This window comes from Diadema setosum, chromosome 6 (genome assembly GCF_964275005.1).
Source record: "Diadema setosum chromosome 6, eeDiaSeto1, whole genome shotgun sequence".
Classification (NCBI taxonomy): Eukaryota; Metazoa; Echinodermata; class Echinoidea; order Diadematoida; family Diadematidae; genus Diadema; species Diadema setosum.
The window spans coordinates 42,798,328-42,823,131 of record NC_092690.1 but is presented as its reverse complement, the minus strand read 5'-3'; positions in this window follow the sequence as shown (position 1 = coordinate 42,823,131).

Sequence of the window (24,804 nt, the reverse complement as noted above, 5' to 3'; positions counted from 1 at the left end):
ACAAACTTGTCATTTTAACATTTTGCCAATTTTTTGAAAATGTAATCACACATTGCCCATGTGTGCTATTTAGACCTATTCGGAGAATCATGCATTATGGCGGAGGCATAACAGTCGTCATAGCGACATTTTTATTTAATGAAGATGTCCTAATGCCGGAAGAAGACAATCAAAATTTTTTTTTGTGCAAGTTGATAATTACAAACAAAGAAGTTTAGACATTTAGCCGTCATAAACTGTGTTCTCAATTGCTATTTCAGCTATTTGTCAAAATGACTACAATACACTCTTCTTTTTTCTATCAAAAAGAAAAAGAAAAAGAAAAGCAGACATCCATGGCGTTCAGCATGGCCCTTGAGGGCGCCTTCTAAGAAGACCTTATACTTTAATTTATTTTTGAGCACAATTTTCAACTTGTTTGCAAAGTCTTATTGACTTTTTCTTCTGACATCAGCAAATTTTTGCAGAAAAAAAAAACAAAACGTGGGGGGGGGGGGGCATCCATGGCAGCTGTTTTGAAACTTGGCCGCTACGGCTGTTGAGGGTGCACTTTTGGATGGCCTATTATCAAATTCAGTTTAAATGTAATTTTTCACCTTTGTGGAAATTCTGATTGACGTCTGCAACACTTTACGAAAAAAAGACATTCATGGTGGCCATTTTGAAAAATGGCTGGAATGGCCATTGGGGGGGGGGGCAATTTGCAATGGCCCAATAAGTTTATTTTTCAATGTAATTTCCCACCTGTTTGTAAAATCTCGTTGGCTTCCCTTCTGATTTCAGTAAATCTTTTCGAAAATATAGCATTTATGGCGGCCATTTTGAAAAATGGCTCTCATGACCGTTGAGGGCGCAGTTTCCGATTGCCCAATATGGAGATTTGTTTCAAATGTCATTTCCCATTTATAACCAAAATTTCATTGACTTTTCCTTTTGAAATAACATTTTTTTTTTTTTTTATGAAAAAGTGACACTTATGGTGCCCATTAAAAAAAAAAAAAAAAAATTGGCTGCCATAGCCAGTGAGAGCGCAATTTTCAATTGCCCAATACCTGGATTTATTTTGGATGTAATTTCCCGCTTGTTTGCAAAAAAGAAAAAAATGGCTTTCCCTTCTGAAATCTGCATTTTTTAACGAAAAATGGCATTTGGCCGTTGAGGGCGCAATTTCCAATGGCCAAATATCTAGATTTATTTTGAATGTAATCAACATTTATGGGCAAAATTTTCCCATCTGAAATTTTCAAAATCATCGAAGAACTGGCACATTATTCTGTTATTAGACAGATGGACGTTGAGGGCGCAATAAACAATGGCCAAATATTTAAATGCATTTTGAATGTAATTTCCCACTTGTTTGCAAAACCTTACTGGCTTTCCCTTCTGAAGTTAGCAAATATTTTGAAAAAAAAATGACATTTATGGCTGCCATTTTGAAAAATGGCTGCCATGGCCGTTGAGGGCACTATTTCCGATGGCCAGATATCTAGATTTAATTTGAATGTAATTTCCCATTTGTAATCAAAATCTTATTGACTTTTCTCTCCTAAAATTAGCAAATTTTACGAAAACATGGCATTTATGGCAGCCATTTTGAAAAATGGCTGCCATGGACGTTGAGGGCGCTATTTTCGATGGCCCAATATCTAAATTTAATCTAAACGTTATTGTCAACATGTGTACGAAATTTGGTGCTTTTATCACAAAATGCACAATTGTTCGGCTATGCCGCTCCACTAAAGGTTCGTTATTCCGAATTTCATTTTTGGATCAACGAACCACTAGGTATAGGGAATTGTGTGTTTCGGATAAATGAAGCCTCGGAAAAAACGAAACTTCGGAATAACGAACCTTCGTGTGTGTGTGTGTGTGTGTGTGTGTGTGTGTGTGTTTGTATTTGTGTGTGTGTGTGTGTGTGTGTGTGTATGTATGTATTTGGGTCGGTGAATGTGGGTGTGGGATGATTTAGGTTTTGTTTAATCAGGGGTTGGTGGGTTGGGGATTGGATTTGAAGAAGGATAGTTATAAATGGTATGACAGATGTTGGTAGGATTTAAGATTTAGGATAGATGTAGGCCCTAGATTTGTTTCGGTTTGGGAGGGGAGGGGGTGGGTTTTTTATGACTGATTTCATTCTAGAGTTGTGTAATGTATTTGTGTGTTTTTTTTATGTATATGCCCTTGTAAGTAAGAAGGTGTTACATGATCCAAACCAATATATTCAAGGAATATAGGTTTGGTCGGGCCCTATACATGTCAAAACATTCTCGTGAAGAAATTATTAGTAGGGTTGGTCTATAATCGAGTTATCTATATGTTGAAGTGAGATTATTTGTGGTATAAATTGACAAATGGATTTGCTTTTGTTTCGAATTGCCCTTTGTAACTTTTTTTGTTCATAGTGCACCCAGAATGGGTCGATTTATGAATGATTTGAATGAAATCAATAAATACCAAGGAAAAAAGTGCTGAGTTGGTTTATTTGCATTATGAGGTTTGTTTGAGTGTTTGTTGGTGTTTGTTTGTATTACGTATGTATTAGCGGTGTGCAATGGCAGTTCGTTTGTGCTAAAATCAAGTAACGATTGACGAACTTTTTACGGCGTGTGGAAATTATTCGCCTATGCATAAAGCATGCCAAACCTATTCTGGGACAAAGAATAGTGGTATGGACGTTCTAGTTTATAAGACTGATGGAAGAAAATGACTGCAGGGAAAAATGAACAAAGACAAATAACATTTGGGGAGGGTACCTCCCTCGTATGTATTTTCTCTCGTTCTCTCTCTCGCCCAGCCCGCCTCACCGCTGATATTTGGTTGACACACCCTTACCATTTTCAGATCAACGCTGGTGTGAATTCTTTAAACACGTGCTCATACACTCTGAAGGCGTTTGTATTGCCACAGTAGCGCCACTATATTCCACATACACACGTAAGCATACAGGCACACGTATACACACAGACAAACAAACCACTACCACTATGCAACCACGACACATGCACAGTTTCTACATATTGTATTATTATACTCCAAACACACACACAAACACACACACAAACACACAACAAATCATACACATCACATATCATGCACTCACAATACACACACACACACACACACGCATACGCATAACTTACCAGTCATACCCATCCCACCAAAGCTTAACACCGGAGGAACCACCCCGAGCCCGGGGCGACAATCCGTGACGGGGCGACAATCCGTGTCGCAACAAATTTTTTGCCAACACGGATTGTCGCCTTCGAGGTCAAAAACTGGGAACTGCACAAGCGTCACGGATTGTCGCCAGGCGACAATCCGTGACGGGGGCGACAATCCGTGCCGCCAGCGCCCGTCACGGATTGTCGCCCCGAGCAGGAGGCGACAATCCGTGTAGGGGCGACAATCCTTGTCGCAACATACGTCTTTTCGCCAAAATTATAAGCAAGGTTTTTCACAGCGTATTTCAAAGGCAAGAGTTAGAAGAAACCGTTCAAAAAAAAAAAAAAAACAGTCTCAGAAAGCCGTGATTTGAGATACTTTTACTTATTTCTTCAAATTGAGATTTTCGATACACTAAAATATATTATCAAGAAATCAGAATTCGTCACATAAAACGCAAAACAACAATGATAACAATAACAACAACAATGTCACACATGAATGTTTCAATAAAGAAGAATGAAAATAAATGAATTGAACTGAATTGAAATTGAATTGAATTCAATGCCTTTTTTTTTTGGTTCATGGCAGGGAAAGATGGACTTATGACTTATTTAGAAACAGCGGCACACATATTCAAAGCAATCGACGCTTGTTCTTATCCCGCGAAATCAATTTTCACAAGACGTTATTAGTACTCGTAGTCTCAATTGGTCATGAAATTAGAGGCGCCTCCCTGCTCGATAACTAACGGCATGGCGAGATCCCCGATTGTTGGCAGCATTTAATCTATCCCATATACAGAACACTTCCTTGTCACATCAAAGCGTTAATTTTACTATTCGATACTACTGATCGTCCGCAGTCCTCACCGGTATGCTGTCCGGGCCACACGTACCGGCTTGTAGGTCTTCTACATAAATGATCCACCATTTTCGCCAACCTACGTTTTGTGGATTTCGTGCTTTGTTTCATGCATCATCGTTTCAATTCCTTCTCTAAAACACAATTTAGTTAAAATGGAAACGATTCGAGTTGTAGTTTGCATCGCTGTACTGTTACAGCTCGGTGCTCAGTTCTCCTCTGCTATCAACGCAAATTTTGATGAGATCTATGACGGAACCGTTTCGTCTGCTTCGGCCGTGGAATACAGGTTTACACATGATGTCTCAGAGGTAAGGTCTATCTTGTCACATGGCCCTTACTCTATAATACACGGAAAGGTTGCTTCTCTATCTTCTGCTGCGTTTCTTTGTTAATTGATTATCTATGAAACTGTCATTTCCCACAAGCAAGCGATGTAAGATTCCATACACTCAGTTTGTCGTACACTATTTCTATACTGTCAAATAACATTTGATTGTTGATAGAGGTGACAAAAGTCAGATTCATCAAGGTCCTTGCACATTTCTCAAAACAAAACAAAAAACAACTTGAAATTACACATTTTATGCACGAAGTAGTTTCCTGAGAGCAGAGGACCCTAGATTTTGATCGAAGGAATTATTTGGAGTTGTGACGAGTTAACCAAAGTTCCTTCCTATTATACCTGATGCTAATTCTGCTCGACTGTTGATGCTTTACCCCGTTCCTTTACGGGAAGATGGTATTACCGGGTTCACGTGGCGGCAGCTGATATACGGAACCCGGAATACGAGGTTGCCAAAATGTAAACAAGACCGCATGCATTAGACGAAATGGGAGCAGACTATAGCTGACTATTAGACCTATTGAAACGTAGACCAGTCGGGCAGTGGACCAAGTGGTAATTAGCCAAAATGTCCACAAACTAATGATAAATAGACTAAATGAAATTTAGACGAACTGACAATAGACCAAATGATACCTGATGAATTTATTGGTGGGAAAATATCCAAAAAGACGAAATGATATGTTTTTATGTTTAGATTTGCCGCCAAAGATGCAAGAGTATTAGAAAAGGTTATGAATTATGATTTAAAGTCGATGTCAAAATGGTTCTCAGATAATCGTTTTCTTCTTAATAAAGAAAAATGTCATTTTATGTTGGTCGTTTCAAAGGGATTGTTAGGCAAGTTTGAAAATGTGCATCTTTCCATTCAAAACAGGAAATTGCAAAGAGTTTACAAGTGCAAATATCTTGGAGTTATCCTATAGACAGCAGTTTAACGTGGACACCCCAACACAGAAGAAGTACAGATAAAGACTCTAAAAACATTCACTCGGTAAAGAGTTTCCGTCAATACCTCGACAAGAGAACCTTATTGATGCGTTACCAAACATTGATTCAGCCACAGCTGGACTTTTGTAGTATGGTTTGATGAATAGTCATGCTTCCCAACTTGCAAAGCTTCAAATATTACAAAACAGGTGTCTCCGCTTAATCCTGGGAGTTGATGGTCATTTTTATAGAGAAACTTTGTATATGTTACCACCGATGTAAAAACCATTGTAAAATTAACGGGAGGTTCAGGCTTTGACAATCATCTTTAAACTGCTCCATAACCTCGCCCCTGATCCTAGTGACTGTCTTCCAGGATTCAATTTAGATCTCAGTCTCAATCTCCGCAACGATAACACCACCGTTGTTCTCCCCAAATCACGAACCAATTTTTTAATAAAAGCGCACTATATTCAGCTTCTAAGCTCTTTCATGATTCTCATATAAGTTTCAGGACAATTAATGGTATTAAATCATTCATAACAGAAATAAAGAAAAGGCCTGTATGATCCCAACAATTTATATTTAATTTATATCAATCCAAGTGTTTGATTTTGTATAATCAAATATCTGCTCACAGAACAGGTCTGTCAATTCATTTTACCCCTCCCCCGTCTCGTTAAAAGCTCGTCTGTTATTTTCAATCGTCTAATTCTGTTTGCACTGTGATATTATCATTGTCAATTTTTTAAACCTTCGTGTATTTCGAAATAATTCTGTTCCTCAATTCTTACTTTGATTTCTTGTGTTCTTTGTATATGTGACTCTGCACCTCAAAACAAACAAACAGTCGCCAGACATGAATTTTTAGTTAAGACCATGTTCTGAAAGAGCAGACTTTAAGCTTTGAAATGATGTATAACTCAAATCAAATGGACTCTCCTAACCTATCTAAGTATTGGAAAGAAAGCACAAACTCAGGAAAAGTGTGAACTGAGAAAAGAGGCTCTGAAGTACAGTGTCTAATCAAGCGCTTAATCTTTACCAAACCGTGCTGGCTGTTCGATGAAGGGGACAAAAAACAGAAAGTAAACCAGCAGAGTAACAACAATGAAGAGATTATCAGATTAAACCGAAATTAAGCATACCTCATTAACACATTCTGTTCATAATTAACGCCAACTTTCAAAGCAGTAGCACTATCCTTTCAAAAGTTATTAGAGTTGAAAGTGAAGAGTATGGACAAGGTTTTTCAGAAATGAAAAAAAAGGGATTCTAAAGACACACATAATCACACTATTCTACCAAAAATGTTTGAAATAAACTGCTAAAAAAAAAACTTTCCTGCCCGTTTTATGATACCAAATTTTAGCATAATGTAATAAAATACCAGCTCTTTCGGAATATATGAAAAAGTTAAGTTCGGCTAGATTGACCCATTTCACTTATTTTCAGTAATCACGCAAAATCGGTGTGTGCGACTCTATGTTCGTTTTGAGGTGCACGGTCACATTATGCTTTCATGTTACAATTTGCATACTATGTGAATTTTTTTCACTTTTTTTTTGGCGCTCGTTTGTAATGATTATAGTTTTTATTTGCATTCTCTTCTTTGTATGATTTCTATGTTTGTATTATTTTACGACTTTGCTGCATCTTTAGCTGATAGCAAGCTTTTTACCGTCGTTGAATAAATAAACTCAACTCAACTCAACAATTAGACCATTCATTAAACGATAATTAGAAAGATTAGATAATAGACCAAGTAAGAATTACACCAAACGGGCATTAGACGAAATTGATATGAGACCAAATGAGTTTAGCCGTGTAGTGGTGTTAGACGAACAGGAAAGTAGACCATCTGATAGTAGACCAAGTGGCAATAAACCAGTCTGTCTATCAGTCTATACGTGATACTATTTGAAGTAAATGATCTCCACATTTTCCGAAAAACCATTTGTAAATATCCCTGCGTCTGTTTGCGCATTCCTGTTGATATTGTAATAATTTCCAAATTATCCGGAAAGGCGTTTGCACATTTCCCGGCTCTACAGACCGTACATCACAAAACAAACTCAATGTCACATACCCTGAGATTATGTGAGTATTCAGTTAGGTGGACGAAACACCCTATAGTCAATCCTCGACAAGAGAACCTTATTGATGCGTTACCAAACATTGATTCAGCCACAGCTGGACTTTTGTAGTATGGTTTGATGAATAGTCATGCTTCCCAACTTGCAAAGCTTCAAATATTACAAAACAGGTGTCTCCGCTTAATCCTGGGAGTTGATGGTCATTTTTATAGAGAAACTTTGTATATGTTACCACCGATGTAAAAACCATTGTAAAATTAACGGGAGGTTCAGGCTTTGACAATCATCTTTAAACTGCTCCATAACCTCGCCCCTGATCCTAGTGACTGTCTTCCAGGATTCAATTTAGATCTCAGTCTCAATCTCCGCAACGATAACACCACCGTTGTTCTCCCCAAATCACGAACCAATTTTTTAATAAAAGCGCACTATATTCAGCTTCTAAGCTCTTTCATGATTCTCATATAAGTTTCAGGACAATTAATGGTATTAAATCATTCATAACAGAAATAAAGAAAAGGCCTGTATGATCCCAACAATTTATATTTAATTTATATCAATCCAAGTGTTTGATTTTGTATAATCAAATATCTGCTCACAGAACAGGTCTGTCAATTCATTTTACCCCTCCCCCGTCTCGTTAAAAGCTCGTCTGTTATTTTCAATCGTCTAATTCTGTTTGCACTGTGATATTATCATTGTCAATTTTTTAAACCTTCGTGTATTTCGAAATAATTCTGTTCCTCAATTCTTACTTTGATTTCTTGTGTTCTTTGTATATGTGACTCTGCACCTCAAAACAAACAAACAGTCGCCAGACATGAATTTTTAGTTAAGACCATGTTCTGAAAGAGCAGACTTTAAGCTTTGAAATGATGTATAACTCAAATCAAATGGACTCTCCTAACCTATCTAAGTATTGGAAAGAAAGCACAAACTCAGGAAAAGTGTGAACTGAGAAAAGAGGCTCTGAAGTACAGTGTCTAATCAAGCGCTTAATCTTTACCAAACCGTGCTGGCTGTTCGATGAAGGGGACAAAAAACAGAAAGTAAACCAGCAGAGTAACAACAATGAAGAGATTATCAGATTAAACCGAAATTAAGCATACCTCATTAACACATTCTGTTCATAATTAACGCCAACTTTCAAAGCAGTAGCACTATCCTTTCAAAAGTTATTAGAGTTGAAAGTGAAGAGTATGGACAAGGTTTTTCAGAAATGAAAAAAAGGGATTCTAAAGACACACATAATCACACTATTCTACCAAAAATGTTTGAAATAAACTGCTAAAAAAAAAACTTTCCTGCCCGTTTTATGATACCAAATTTTAGCATAATGTAATAAAATACCAGCTCTTTCGGAATATATGAAAAAGTTAAGTTCGGCTAGATTGACCCATTTCACTTATTTTCAGTAATCACGCAAAATCGGTGTGTGCGACTCTATGTTCGTTTTGAGGTGCACGGTCACATTATGCTTTCATGTTACAATTTGCATACTATGTGAATTTTTTTCACTTTTTTTTTGGCGCTCGTTTGTAATGATTATAGTTTTTATTTGCATTCTCTTCTTTGTATGATTTCTATGTTTGTATTATTTTACGACTTTGCTGCATCTTTAGCTGATAGCAAGCTTTTTACCGTCGTTGAATAAATAAACTCAACTCAACTCAACAATTAGACCATTCATTAAACGATAATTAGAAAGATTAGATAATAGACCAAGTAAGAATTACACCAAACGGGCATTAGACGAAATTGATATGAGACCAAATGAGTTTAGCCGTGTAGTGGTGTTAGACGAACAGGAAAGTAGACCATCTGATAGTAGACCAAGTGGCAATAAACCAGTCTGTCTATCAGTCTATACGTGATACTATTTGAAGTAAATGATCTCCACATTTTCCGAAAAACCATTTGTAAATATCCCTGCGTCTGTTTGCGCATTCCTGTTGATATTGTAATAATTTCCAAATTATCCGGAAAGGCGTTTGCACATTTCCCGGCTCTACAGACCGTACATCACAAAACAAACTCAATGTCACATACCCTGAGATTATGTGAGTATTCAGTTAGGTGGACGAAACACCCTATAGTCAATCTTGAGGGTTTATCATTATTTTCTAGAAGAGAGCAATTATTCTTCTGCAATATACACGTTTGGGATCACAAAACAAATGGGAAATTGTGTTCTTAGCATTTTTCCAGAAACTTTTGTAGAATAAAGTGACCAGGCTTTTGTTTCATCAGCCAAGAGGTATGATAGATTTTGAGACGTCTGATAACTCTGGCCAACTTAAAATTGTAATTTCATTTTTAATCGAAATCATCGTAATTTTCAGTCAATATTTTTCGTTTTGAAAAAAAAAAAAGCAGTTAAAGTTTCCATTTAACGAAGAGACTTGAAGTTTGCTTTTTCGCCATGATTTATTATTGGTGCAGTGATTGACAGTAACAAATTTTGGCCAAGTCAGGTTTCCGGCCCAGCACCAACAAACACATACTAAACAAAACGAGCGTTCAACAAGAGGTTATTTACTACGAAAGCGCTATATCTCTTGCGCAGCTGCGCTGCGGCTGCAGCCGCTGTTTGCAACAGAATACATTAAAACATATGCATGCAGCATGTGTATGACCTCTAGTCCTCTTTGAATCTGTCTGATGATAACAGAATATTCACATCAGTGGCGGATCCAGAGGGGGGCGCAAGAGGCGCAGCCCCCCCCCCCTTTATTTATCGTTAAAAACAAAAGAAATAAAAAGAAAAAAATGAAATGAAATCCGGAAGTGGCACCAAAGGTAGTTACGCTCCCCCCCCCCCCCCCTTTACAGAATTCCTGGATCCGCCCCTGCACATGGATAATTAATATAATCTGAAACAGAGAATAATTTGCGGTGGGACAGAGGGTGATATAGTCATTACGCTTTATATATTAATTCTTGTCACTTTTTGTGTTATACTTTTCATACAACTGCTTACAAAATGTTATCATATACGACTTTTTACAATGGTCTCTTAACACGCATTCACTAACATCACCCCTTGACTTGACTGAAAGCAATATCAAAACTAAAAATATCAAAGTGGCAAAGTGGCAAAACATTTGTTATCATCTTAGTATGGCATGTGTTCACAACTTGATGGAGGGGAAAGAAGCATTGTTTGTGAGAAGTCAACTTAAACGGTTGGAATAGAAAGTGCACTGGGTTTCAGTATTGAATGGTAATGTGACAATGACCTTCAGACGCCATCAGCAATATAATCAACATCAGGTGCCCTTGATGGGAAAAAAGTATGTAAACCTTGGATTACCTACTAACGGGAAATGAGCTTCGACATTAACAAAGGAAGTGTAAGCCATTAAAATAGAAAAAAAAAAGTTTGTGTATCTGTGTGTTTTTCTGTGTGCGTGCGTGTGTTCGTGATTCCAACTCATTAAGTGTAATAATGTTTGCTTTGATATCAATATATGGATGTGCAAAAACAAAATTCATAACCAGTTCCCTCGTTTTCCTATTGTTGTTTCTCGAACAGTATGTGGGCATAACGATACTTTGGCACTAACTAATTTTTACACTCTCATAAACGAGCACTAACTATAAAAGACAAATTGTATACGGAATGATTCATTGATGCTGTTGTTTTTTACATCTGTTATTATGTATCCATTTATCTATTTGTTGTTCATTCTTTATTTTCAGTTAGATGACAACTATTTCCCTAAACAAAATATATGTAAAAATAAATATTTGAAATATATTATGTATAAATGACACACCAGTTTTGGTGACGTTCAGCTCAAGGCTATAGCAGTAGCCCTGTTTTATTTCCAGTCATGACCTTTTCGTTGTCTTGTGAGCCAAATAGCCTATTGTCAGGGAATCAGAATTCGTCATATAAAACACAAAACAACAATTACAGCAACAACAATGTCACACAGGAATGCTTCAACGCCTTTTTTGGTTGATTGCAGGAAAAGATGCGACATATGACTCATTCAGAAACAGCGGCACACATATTCAAAGCAATCGACGCTTACCTATCCCGCGAAATCAATTTTCACAAGACGTTTTTAGTAATCTCAATTGGCCATGAAATTAAAGGCGCCTCCTTGCTCGACATCTAGCGGCATGGCAAGATCCTCGTTTGTTGCGACATAAATTGTCGCCCGGTCGCAAATTGTCGCCCCCTAAAACAGGCGACAATTTGCGATGAGGGCTGACGGCACAAATTATCGCCCTCCCTCGAAGCATATTAGTTATATCATTCTTGACATATCATTCTTGACATAGTCAGTGAAATACCAACACATAACTTACATGGCTATTCATCCAGGCAAACAAACCACGTAAAAAGTCACGGTGAGGTTTCAAGGAAGTGTGTATGTGCCCGCGCACATGATAATTGATGTCCGTTCGTGCGTGTGTGTGTTTTGCTTACGTATAATGTATTTGTGGTGTGTATATGGCAGTTCGTTTATGCTAAAATCAACTAACAATTGACTAATTATTTACGGCGTGTCGAAATTATTCGCTCATGCATAAGTACGCCAAATTTATTCTGGGACAAAGAATAGTGATATGGAAGATGAAGTTAAGACTGATGGAAGAATATGTTTGCAGTGAATAAATGAACAAAAACAGCTAACATTTAGAGAGGGTACCTCCCTCCTATGCCATTTCTCTCGGTCTCTCTCTCCTAGCCCGAATCACCGCTGAATATTGACACACCCATACTATTTTGAAGTCAAGTCCGCTGTGAACTCTTTAAACATGTGTTCATACACGTTGAAGGCATTTTCATCGCCACAGTAACGCCTGCTGCCCCCCCCCCCCAAGTTCGTTCGCACAAACATCAAAACACAAACACAAACACAAACAGACACACGTACGCATACAGGCACACGTATATACACAGACAAACAAACTACTACCACTATGCAACCACGACACATGCACAGTTTCCACATATTGTATAATTGTCGCCAGACGACAATTTGTGACGGGGCGACAATCCTATGTCATTACACCCGATAGTTGGCAGCATTTAATACTTCCCACATAAAGAACACTCCTTTGTCACATCAAAGCGTTAATTTTACTATTCGATCTTACTGATCGTCCGCAGTCCTCACCGGTATGCTCTCCGGGCCACTTTTTTTTTATTTTATTTATTTTTTTTTAGACGGCACAGATTGGGGCTTGGCGCGTATTAGACCTATGGGAAACACATTGGTTAGGGTTAGGGTTTAGGGTTAGGGTTAGGGTAAGGGTTAGGGTTAGGGTTAGGGTCCCCAATCTGTGCCGTCTAAAAAAAAAAAAACACGAGTCCGGGCCACACGTATCGGCTTGTAGGTCTTCTTAATAAATGATCCACCATTTTCGCCAACCTACGTTTTGTGGATTTCGTGCTTTATTTCATGCATCATCGTTTCAATTCCTTCTCTAAAACACAATTTAGTCAAAATGGAAACGATTCGGGTTGTAGTTTGTATCGCTGTACTGTTACAGCTCGGTGCTCAGTTCTCCTCTGCTATCAACGCAAATTTTAATGAGGTCTATGACGGAATTGTTTCGTCTGCTTTGGTCGTGGAGTACAAGTTTACACATGATGTCTCAGAGGTAAGGTCTATCTTGTCATATGGCCCTTACTCTATAATACACGGAAAGGTTGCTTCTCTATCTTCTGCTGCGTTTCTTTGTTAATTGATTATCTATGAAACTGTCATTTCGCACAAGTAAGCGATGTAAGATTCCATACACTCAGTTTGTCGTACACTATTTCTATACTGTCAAATAACATTTGATTGTTGATAGAGGTGACAAAAGTCAGATTCATCAAGGTCCTTGCACATTCCTCAAAACAAAACAAAAAACAACTTGAAATTACACATTTTATGCACGAAGTAGTTTCCTGAGAGCAGAGGACCCCGGGTTTTGATCGCAGGAATTATTTGGAGTTGTGACACGTTAATCAAAGTTCCTCCCTATTATACCTGATACTAATTCTGCTCGACTGTTGATGCTTTACCCCGTTCCTTTACGGGAAGATGGTATTACCGGGTTCACGTGGCGGCAGCTGATATACTACCAGAACCCGGTATACGAGGTTGCCAAAATGTAAACAAGACTGCCTGTATTAGACGAATGGGAGTAAGCTAACTGACTATTAGACCTATTGAAATGTAGACCAGTCGGGCAGTGGACCAAGTGGTAATTAACCGAAATGTCATAGACTAATGATTAATAGACTGAAATTTAGACGAAATGACAGTAGTCTAAATGATACCTGACGAATTGGTGAGAAAATATCCAAAAATACGAAATAACATATTTTGTTTATAATTATGTTTTAATTTGCCGCCAAAGACACAAGAGTATTAGAAAAGGTTATGAATGATGATTTAAAGTCGATGTCAAAATGGTTCTCAGAGAATCATTTTCTTTTGAGTATAGAAACATGTCATTTTATGTTGGTCGTTTCAAAGGGATTGTTAGGCAAATTTGAAAATGTGCATCTTTCCATACAAAACAGGAAATTGCAAAGAGTTTACAAGTGCAAATATCTTGGAGTTATCCTATAGACAGCAGTTTAACGTGGATACCCCAACACAGAAGAAGTACAGATAAAGACTCTGAAAACATTTCACTTGGTAAAAAGTTTCCGTCAATACCTCGACAAGAGAACCTTATTGATACGTTACCAAACATTGATTCAGCCACAGCTGGACTTTTGTAGTATGGTTTGATGAATAGTCATGCTTCCCAACTTGCAAAGCTTCAAACATTACAAAACAGGCGTCTCCGCTTAATCCTTGAAGTTGATGGTCGTTTGTTGCGACACGGATTGTCGCCCCGAGCAGGAGGCGACAATCCGTGACGGGCGCTGGCGGCACGGATTGTCGCCCCCGTCACGGATTGTCGCCTGGCGACAATCCGTGACGCTTGAGCAGTTCCCAGTTTTTGACCTCGAAGGCGACAATCCGTGTTGGCAAAAAAAATTGTTGCGACATGGATTGTCGCCCCGTCACGGATCGTCGCCCCGGGCTCGGGGTGGTTCCTCCGGTGTTAAGCTTTGGTGGGATGGGTATAACTGGTAAGTTATGCGTATGTGTGTGTGTGTGTGTGTGTGTGTGTTGTGAGCTGCATGATATGTGATGTGTATGATTTGTTGTGTGTGTGTGTGTGTGTGTGTGTGTGTGTGTTTGGAGGATAATAATACAATGTAGAAACTGTGCATTTGTGGTGGTTGTATAGTGGTAGTGGTTTGTTTGTCTGTGTGTATACGTGTGCCTGTATGCTTACGTGTGTATGTGGAATATAGTGGCGCTACTGTGGCCATACAAACGCCTTCAGAGTGTATGAGCACGTGTTTAAAGAATTCACACCAGCGTTGATCTAAAAATAGTATGGGTGTGTCAACCAATATCAGCGGTGAGGCGGGCTAGGCGAGAGAGAGACCGAGAGAAAATACATACAAGGGAGGTACCCTCCCCAAATATTATTTGTCTTTGTTCATTTTTCACTGCAGTCATTTTCTTCCATCAGTCTTATAAACTGCAACGTCCATACCACTTTTCTTTGTCCCAGAATAGGTTTGGCATGCTTTATGCATGAGCGAATAATTTCCACACGCCGAAAAAAATTTGTCAATCGTATGTTGATTTTAGCACAAACGAACTGCCATTGCACACCGCTAATACATACGTAATACAAACAAACACCAACAAGCACTCAAACAAATCCTCATAATGCAAATAAATCAACTCAACACTTTTTTCCCTTGATATTTATTGATTTCATTCAAATCATTCATAAATCGACCCATTCTGGGTGTAACATGAACAAAACAAGTTACAAATTGCAATTCGTAACACAAACAAATCCATTTGTCAATTCATACCACAAATAATCTCACTTCAACATAGATAACTCGATTATAGACCAACCCTACTAAAAATTTCTTCACGAGAAAGTTTTGACATGTAGGGCCCTACCAAACCTATATATTCCTTGAATATATTGGTTTGGATCATGTAACACCTTCTTACTTACAAGGGCATATACATTAAAAAACACACACAAATACATTACACAAATCTAGAATGAAATCAGTCATAAAAAAACCCGACCACCCCCTCCCCTCCCCAACCGAAACAAATCTAGGGCCTACATCTATCCTAAATATCAAATCCTACCAACATCTGTCTTACCATTTATAACTATCCTTCTTCAAATCCAATCCCCAACCCACCAACCCCTGATTAAACAAAACCTAAATCATCCCACACCCACATTCACCAACCCAAATACATATATACACCCAAACACACACACGAAGGTTCGTTATTCCGAAGTTTCGTTTTTTCCGAGGCTTCATTTATCCGAAACACCCAATTCTCTATACCTAGAGGCTCGTTGATCCAAAAATGAAATTCGGAATAACGAACATTCGGAATAATGAGCCTTCGGACGAATGAGCCTTCGGACGAATGAGCCTTCAGAATAACAAACTTTTGCAATAACGAAATGTAACCCCCTTCCCACATACCGACGCACACCCGAACCGATACCACATTCCTTCCTGATGAAACGATTTCCCAATGTTGATAAATAAGACATAATGGACCGTATGTAGAAAAGCAGCATCCGCCCGCACGCAAGCTCCACTCCGAATTCATATACAAATCTGCCAAACAAACTCATCAAAGTTAAAGCTGCTGATAAAATCAATATCAACGTTTATGCCAGCAACAGCTTACTAGGTATCCCTCCCCACGCGCAGCTAAAAAACACATACGCAAAAAACTGACATAATAAACACATTCTTCCATCACACACACACACGCACACACACACACACACACACACACACACACACACACACGCACAAACGGACACTAAATTATCATGTGCACGCGCACATACACGCTTCCTTGTAACCTCACCATGACTTTTTACATGGCATGTTTGCATGGATGTAGCCATGTAAGTTATGTGTTAGTATTTCAATGATTATGTTCAGAACGATATTACCCAGCAAAATGTGCTTCGAGGGCGGGCGACAATCCGTGCCGCCAGCCCTCGTCACGGATTGTCGCCAGGCGGCAATCCGTAACGGGGACGACAATCCGTGCCGTCAACGCCCGTCATGGATTGTCGCCCCGAGCAGGAGGCGACAATCCGTGTAGGGGCGACAATCGTGTCGCAACAGTCGTTTCAATAGAGAGACTTTGTATATTTTACCACCGATGTCAAACGATTGTAGAATTAACAGGAGATTCAGGCTTTGACTATCATCTTTAAACTCCTCCATAATCTCGCCCCTGATCCAGTGTCTTCCAGGATTCAATTTAGATCTCAGTCATATTACAATCTCCACAACGATGACACCACCGTTGTTCTCCCAAAACCACGAACCATTTTTTTTTTTTTAATTAAAGCGCACTATATTCAGCTTCTAAGCTCTATAATGATCTCCCTTCAGGACAACTAATGGTATTAAATGAATTAAAGCAGAGATAAAGAAGTGACTTGTATGATCGTAACAATTTATACTCAATTTATATCAAAGTGTTTGATTTCGTAAAATCAAATATTTGCTCACAGAACAGGTCTGTCAATTCATTTAACCACCCCCCCCCCCGTCTCGTTAAAAGCTCGCCTGTTATCTTCAATCGTCTAAATCTCTTTGCACTGTGATATTATCATTGTAGATTTTTAAACCTTCGTGTATTTCTGTATAATTCTGTTCCTCAATTCTTATTTTGATTGCTTGTGTTCATTGTATCTACTTTTACGTTACACTTTGCATACTATGTGAATTCTTTTCACTTTTTCTTTTTGGTGTTCGTTTGTAATGATTATGGTTTTTATTTGCATTCTCTTCATTGTATGATTTCTGTGTTTTGTTATCATTTCACGACCTTGCTGCATCTTTACCTGATAGCAAGCTTTTTACCCTCGTTAAATAAATAAACTCAACTCAACTCAACAATTAGATCATTCATTAAACGATAATTAGAATAAAAATTAGATAATAGACCAAGTAAGGGTTGTACACCAAACGGGCATTAGACGAAATTGTGTAAGAAATAGTGTAAGACGAACAGGAAAGTAGACCAAGTGGCAGTTAACCAGTCTATCTACCAGTCTATACGTGATACTTTTTGAAGTAAATGATCTCCACATTTTCCGAAAAACCATTTGCAAAGATCCCTGCGTCTGTTTGCACATTCCTGTTGATATTGTAATTTCCACATTATCCGGAAAGGCGTTTGCACATTTCCCGGCTCTACAGACCGTACATCTCAAAACAAACACAAAGTCACATACCCTGAGATTATGTGAGTATTCAGTTAGGTGGACGGAATACTCTAGTTAATCTTGAGGACTTTTTATTATTTTCTAGAAGAGAGCAGTATCATTCTACTGCAATTTACAAAGTTTGGGATCACAAAACAAATGGGAAATTGTGTTCTTAGCATTTTACCAGAAAACTTTTGGAGTATGGTGTGACCAGGGTTTTGTTTCATCAGCCAAAAGGTATGATAAATTTTGAAAATTCCGATAACTCTGGCCAACTTTAGATTTTAATTTCATCTTTTTTCATCGTAATTATCATAATTTCAGTCAATATCTTTCAGTTTTGAAAAAAAAAAACAACAACACACAGTTAACGTTTCCGTTTAACGAAGAGACTTGAAGTTTGATTTTTCGCCATGATTTATTATTGGTGCTGCAGTGATTGACAGTAACAAATCTTGGACAAGTCAGGTTTCCGACCCATCACCAATAAAAACATACTAAACAAAGCAAGCGTTCAACAAGAGGTTGTTTACTACGAAAGCGCTATATCTCTTGCGCAGCTCCGCTGCGGCTGCAGCCGCTGTTTGGAACAGAATACGTCTAAACATATTCATGTAGCATGTGTATGACCTCTAGTCCTCTTCAAATCTGTCTGATAATAATAGAATATTCACATGGATAGGCCTAATTGATATAATCTGAAATAGAGAATTAAGTCTTGTCACGTGTGGTGTTATACTTTTCATACGACTGCTTACAAAATTTTGTCATATACGACTTTTTACGTTGGTCTCTGAACACGCATTTACTAACATCACCCTTGATTTGATTGAAAGCAATATCAAAACTAAAAATGTCAAAGTGTCAAAGTCGCAAATTATTTGTTATCATTTGAGTATGGCATGTGTTCACAATTTAATGGAGGGGAAGGAAGCATTGTTTGTGAGAAGTCAACTTAAACGATTGGAATAGAAAGTGCACGGGGTTTCAGTAATGGTAATGTGACAATGGCCTTCAGACGCCATCAGCCATGTTAACAAACATCAGGTGCGCTTGATGGGAAACAAGTATGTAAACTTTGGATTACCTACTAATGGGAAATGAGCCTCGACATAAACAAAGGACGTGTAGGCCATTAAATAACAAAAAAAGTCTGTGTGTCTGTGCGTTTGTGTGTGCGTGCATGTGTTCGTGATTCCAACTCATTAAGTGTAATAGTGTTTGTTTTGATATCCATATCTGGATGTGCAAAAACAAAATTTATAATCAGATCCCCCGTTTTCCTATTGTTGTTTCTCAAACATTATCACGGCCGTGTCGGGCCCCCACATTTTTTGTGCACCACACAGAGGAATACATAAGGTGTCATCACTTTAGGCCCCAAAACTTTTTTTTTTAAAACCCGGAAGTAGGCTGACGTATAAAGTGCTTCTACTGAAGACTACTAGAAGACTACTTCTACTGTACTTTCAATGATTAGCTTGTACGGTACATGTATCGTTGTATTGTGTTATAAAGTCATATATCATTGACGTATTGTAGTAATGTAACGTAAGTGAGGGGACTGCAATCTACAAGTTCGGTTTTTAGCAGCCCCTCAATTTCTATTTCCATGAAGTTCTTTTAAGAACCAATATGTATTATTATGTTCCAATATATGTAATCGTGTCAAAATGTTAAAAAAAAAAAAAAACACTTTTTTTTTTGGCTTGTTAGCTTATGAAACCCGGAAGTGGGCCCCACACTTTTGAAAACGCTCCACCTGCAATGAGTATGTGGGGATAACGATACTTTGGCACTAACTCATTTTTACACTCTCATAAACGAACACTGACTATAAAAGACAAATTGTATTATGGAATGGTTCATTGTTATTGTTGGGGTTTTTTTTTTTACATCTGTTATTATGTATCCAGTTAATTTTTTTTTTTGTTCATTCTTTATTTTCAGTTAGATGACAATTTTCCTAAACAAAATATACATTGAAAACTTTCGCCCTAATTCACGCAGAAAATCCGAGATAGCAGACGCTGGTAAAAGTGAGTGCGTGTGGGGCGCGTAGCTAGTCGACACGTTAATGGGGGTGGCCTGCAGCACCGCGCGTGGAGGGACATCATGTTCACATAATTTCACGCGTAGTGTGTTGTGTGTGTAGGCGACAGAAATCGGGTTAAATCTACAGTTGAGATATAGTCTAGGACCTTATCATTCCTTTCCAACATTATTTCAGTTTATTACCTGTACACAACACTTGTATATAAGCGCCCGATTGCAGACATCAGGTGGCAATTAAGCGACCGTTGCAACTATCAGACTTACATTATTACCACCTCCGAAGGAAAAGCACCAGTCCGACTAGAGCCATCATCGAAAAATGAGACGAAATGTGGAATATGCGCCCAAACTTAATACAGAGCGTATAAAAAAAAAAAAAAGGTAATCCAACTTTGGAGGGCTGTCATTTATGAAAAGCACAATGTTGGTTGTAAGAAAAGAGGAACTCTTCCTCTTTCCATTGATACCTAATTATGTTGACAATTGTCATGCATGACTGAGCACATGAACTTTAAAGACAACAATGACAAATTGCACTTTTTCCAAGTTTGCATGTTATTATGGAGGAACAATGCATATCTCACTGCATGGATGAGATCTGTCAATGGAAGTTGCAAAATAGGCCAGCCTGTACGAATGCAAGTTTGTGTTTAAGTTTTGTGTTTAGGGTTTGTGTTAAGGTTTTCTCCTAACATTTGATGGTCCATGGCCTTCAACATGGCCTTTTGTCTGAAAACTTGGTCGCCCCCACAGAGGCCAACCCACACAATCCATTTTTCTCTCTGTTCATATTCAACACATAGTTCCCAGTGGCAAACCATGTCTTGAATATGAAGAGAGTAAAATGGATAATGGTTTCGCCTTAATGGGAAGGACCAAGTATCGACAGCGAGGCCATGTTGAAGTTATTGCATTGAAAATGATATTTGGCGAGAAACAAATGCTTGAAATCACAAGAATTCACACTGCTGACGACGGCACACAGTGAAGGCCAACGGTTCGAATTTTTTTTGGTAGTCTCGTCACATGATAGTTCTGTATGGATTGAACACGTTCCCTATGACAGCAATTGTGACTGGGTAGTCTAGCTTTACTGCAAATTTGCGTCAAGACTGCTCAACCAATGAACAAGATTCTTATATTTCAAAAATGGGCAGAATATCTACTTTCTGAAACCGTCCGCCCCAAATTGTGCGACCTTCCGTTCTTGAGATATCCCGTGTGGAAGAATTACAAGACGGCAAAATATGCTCAAATTCGTCAAATTTGGACTGCTCGCTATAGACAAAGCTACTCATAAGTTTGCGTCACTGCTACAAATGTTACAATAATGATTCACATAAATAATCCCTAAAATGTCCACTTTCAGAATCCGGGCGCCCCAATTTTGCTGCTTAAATAGTTTAAAAGTTATGGCATATTTAGTGGGAAGGTGCGCCATATGAAAATACATATTATATAATGTGTATATACGATACTTGAATGACACACCAGTTTGGATGACATTCAGCTCACGGCTATAGCAGTAGCCCTGCTTTATTTCCAGTCACAACCTCCTTGTATTCTTGTGAGCCAAAGAGTCCATTGTCTTATGAAGAATATTTTATCCAGAGACAGATTTCTATTCCACGAACGCTGTTTCAGCTGTGTGATAGCAGCATTGTTGCCTCAGCATTGTTGACTCCGAAAGATCGTTTGTTTTGTATTTCTCTAAAAAAAGATAAATGTCAGTAACGTCTTCTTTTACAGAGATACGTAATCATAATTATATCATTAGATCATACTCTTTCTTTTCCATCTCAATTAAAACTGAGTAATTGCTCTGTTTGACGTATAATTTTAGAATTATGATCCTTGCACATCGGAAAACACAACAAAATGTCCGTGGAAGCGTCATCAAATTTATGGCAGATGAATGACTGAATTAATATAACCACTAATAAAGTACTGATCTTTAATTGCCTCCGTACAAGAATGTTTAATAGGAACAACATCACAATGGAACGCTTACTTTCTTGCGGCATATACCACTGGCGTAGCCAGGGGGGGGCGATGGGGGCGGTCGCCCCCCCTAAGATTTGGACCGAGGAGTTGGGAGGCGGAAAAAAAAAATGCGTGTATACTGTATGCATGCACATGAAGCGGGTCTCCTTTGCAACCTTTCATCAAATAAGATATATTTTTTTGAATATTTCACTCAAAGTGTGCACCAGATCGTTGAATTTCAATTCAAAATATGCAAAATCTCTCGTGCTTGGAAGGGGAATACCCCCTCCCAAACCCTCCCCCTCTTTGCCGCTTTCCCTAGCTAAGTACACTTTTTAGATTAAAAAAAAAAAAATTCTGAATAATTCTGAGTGCACAAGACTTTTCACTAATATTCCGAAAACTGAAGGTTCCCTCATGTATAAGGGGAATTTCCCCTTTTAATCGACCCTTTCCTCCCTCAGCCCCCCCCCCCCCATCATTTTTTTTTTTTATTACCCAAATGTTGATTCCATCAAATATGCTTATTATGCGTATACGAGATATCTCAATTTCAGCCTTAAAAAGATACAAGCTCCATCGGAAGGGAAGAGTGGAGATAACACTCGCCAACGCCTTCTTCCTGTTCCCCCCCCCCCCGCCATGCAAAGAAGTAGACTGTGGCTATACAAGGTCGCTTTAATTCTAAAAACGCAAAAGCTCCGCGAGCGGGAAGGGGAATCCCCCTTCCCCTAAGTTCTACCTCACTAGACTTTATACATACACACAGATGGTGCACATTCGGAATAAGAGCTAAATTCCGTGATTTTAACACTTCGATGAAAAAGTGTCGCACCAAAAATTTGCACCAGATCGCTGAATTTCAGGTCTGAAAACGCAAAATCACCTTCGTGTGGGAGGGGATATGGCCCTATCTACACCCTCGTGTGCATGCTTTTTCTGTTTGATTGCTGAACAGACAGCGTTTATGATATTCAGTGTAAGAATTAATACAAGAAGACTAGTGTGTTTGAATTATACTGTTTTATAGGCAAATTGTTCAATAATAATCTACAATAAAATATACGGCAACCTTAAACAAGTGGGACTGTTTCACGTCGATAAAACGCGCAAAAACATGCATCAAATTGCACCATTTGCAAAATCAAAATGCAAAAAGTTCTTACCGTGAGAGGGGGGACACCCCCTCCCACACCCTCCCCTCCCCCCTCGTTGGCTCCGCTCGCTCGGGTTCAGTCGCGTTCATGATATTCAGTGAAAAGAATTAATACAAGAAGTGTATTGAATTATACCATTTTATAGGCAAATTGTTCAATAATAATCTACACTAAAATATACTGCAATCTAAAACAAGTGGGACTGTTTCACGTCGTTAAAACACGCAAAAAAAATGCATCAAATTGCACCATTTGCAAAACCAAAATGTAAAAACTTCTCACCGTGTGAGGGGGGAAACCCCCCTCCCACACCCTCCCCTACCCCCTCGCTCGCTCCGCTCGCTCGGGTTCAGTCGCGTTCATGATATTCAGTGAAAAGATTTAATACAAGAAGTGTATTGGAATTATACCATTTTATAGGCAAACAATATTGTTCAATAACAAGTGGGACTGTTTCACGTCGTTAAAACATGCATCAAATTGCACCATTTGCAAAATCAAAATGTAAAAAAGTTCTCACCGTGGGAGGGGGGAAACCCCCCTCCCACACTCTCCCCTACCCCCTCGCTCGCTCCGCTCGCTCGGGTTCAGTCGCGTTCATGATATTCAGTGAAAAGAATTAATACAAGAAGTGTATTGGAATTATACCATTTTATAGGCAAATTGTTCAATGATAATCTACACTAAAATATACTGCAATCTTAAACAAGTGGGACTATTTCACGTCGTTAAAACACGCAAATACATGCATCAAATTGCACCATTTGCAAAATCAAAATGTAAAAAGTTCTCACCGTGGGAGGGGGGTTTCCCCCTCACCCTCCCCTACCCCCTCGCTCCGCTCGCTCGGGTTCAGTCGCGTTTATGATATTCAGTGAAAAGAATTAATACAAGAAGTGTATTTGAATTATACCATTTTATAGGCAAATTGTTCAATAATAATCTACACTAAAATATACTGCTACCTTAAACAAGAGGGACTGTTTCACGTCAATAAAACGCGCAAAAACATGCATCAAATTGCACCATTTGCAACATCAAAATGCAAAAAGTTCTTATCGTGGGAGGGGGGACACCCCCCTCCCATACCTTCCCCTCCCCCTCGCTCGCTCCGCTCGCACGGGTTCAGCCGCGTTCATGATATAAAATATACTGCAATCTTAAACAAGTGGGACTGTTTCACGTCGTTAAAACATGCATCAAATTGCACCATTTGCAAAATCAAAATGTAAAAAGTTCTCACCGTGGGAGGGGGGAAACCCCCCTTCCCACACCCTCCCCTACCCCCTCGCTCGCTCCGCTCGCTCGGGTTCAGTCGCGTTCATGATATTCAGTGAAAAGAATTAATACAAGAAGTGTATTGGAATTATACCATTTTATAGGCAAATTGTTCAATGATAATCTACTCTAAAATATACTGCAATCTTAAACAAGTGGGACTGTTTCACGTCGTTAAAACACGCAGATACATGCATCAAATTGCACCATTTGCAAAATCAAAATGTAAAAAGTTCTCACCGTGGGAGGGGGGAAACCCCCCTCCCACACCCTCCCCTACCCCCTCGCTCGCTCCGCTCGCTCGGGTTCAGTCGCGTTCATGATATTCAGTGAAAAGAATATTTGAATTATACCATTTTATAGGCAAATTGTTCAATAATAATCTACACTAAAATATACTGCTATCTTAAACAAGTGGGACTGTTTCACGTCGATAAAACGCGCAAAAACATGCATCAAATTGCACCATTTGCAACATCAAAATGCAAAAAGTTCTTATCGTGGGAGGGGGGACACCCCCCTCCCACACCCTCCCCTCCCTCCCCCCTCGCTCGCTCCGCTCGCTCGGGTTCAGTCGCGTTCATGATATTCAGTGAAAAGAATTAATACAAGAAGTGTATTT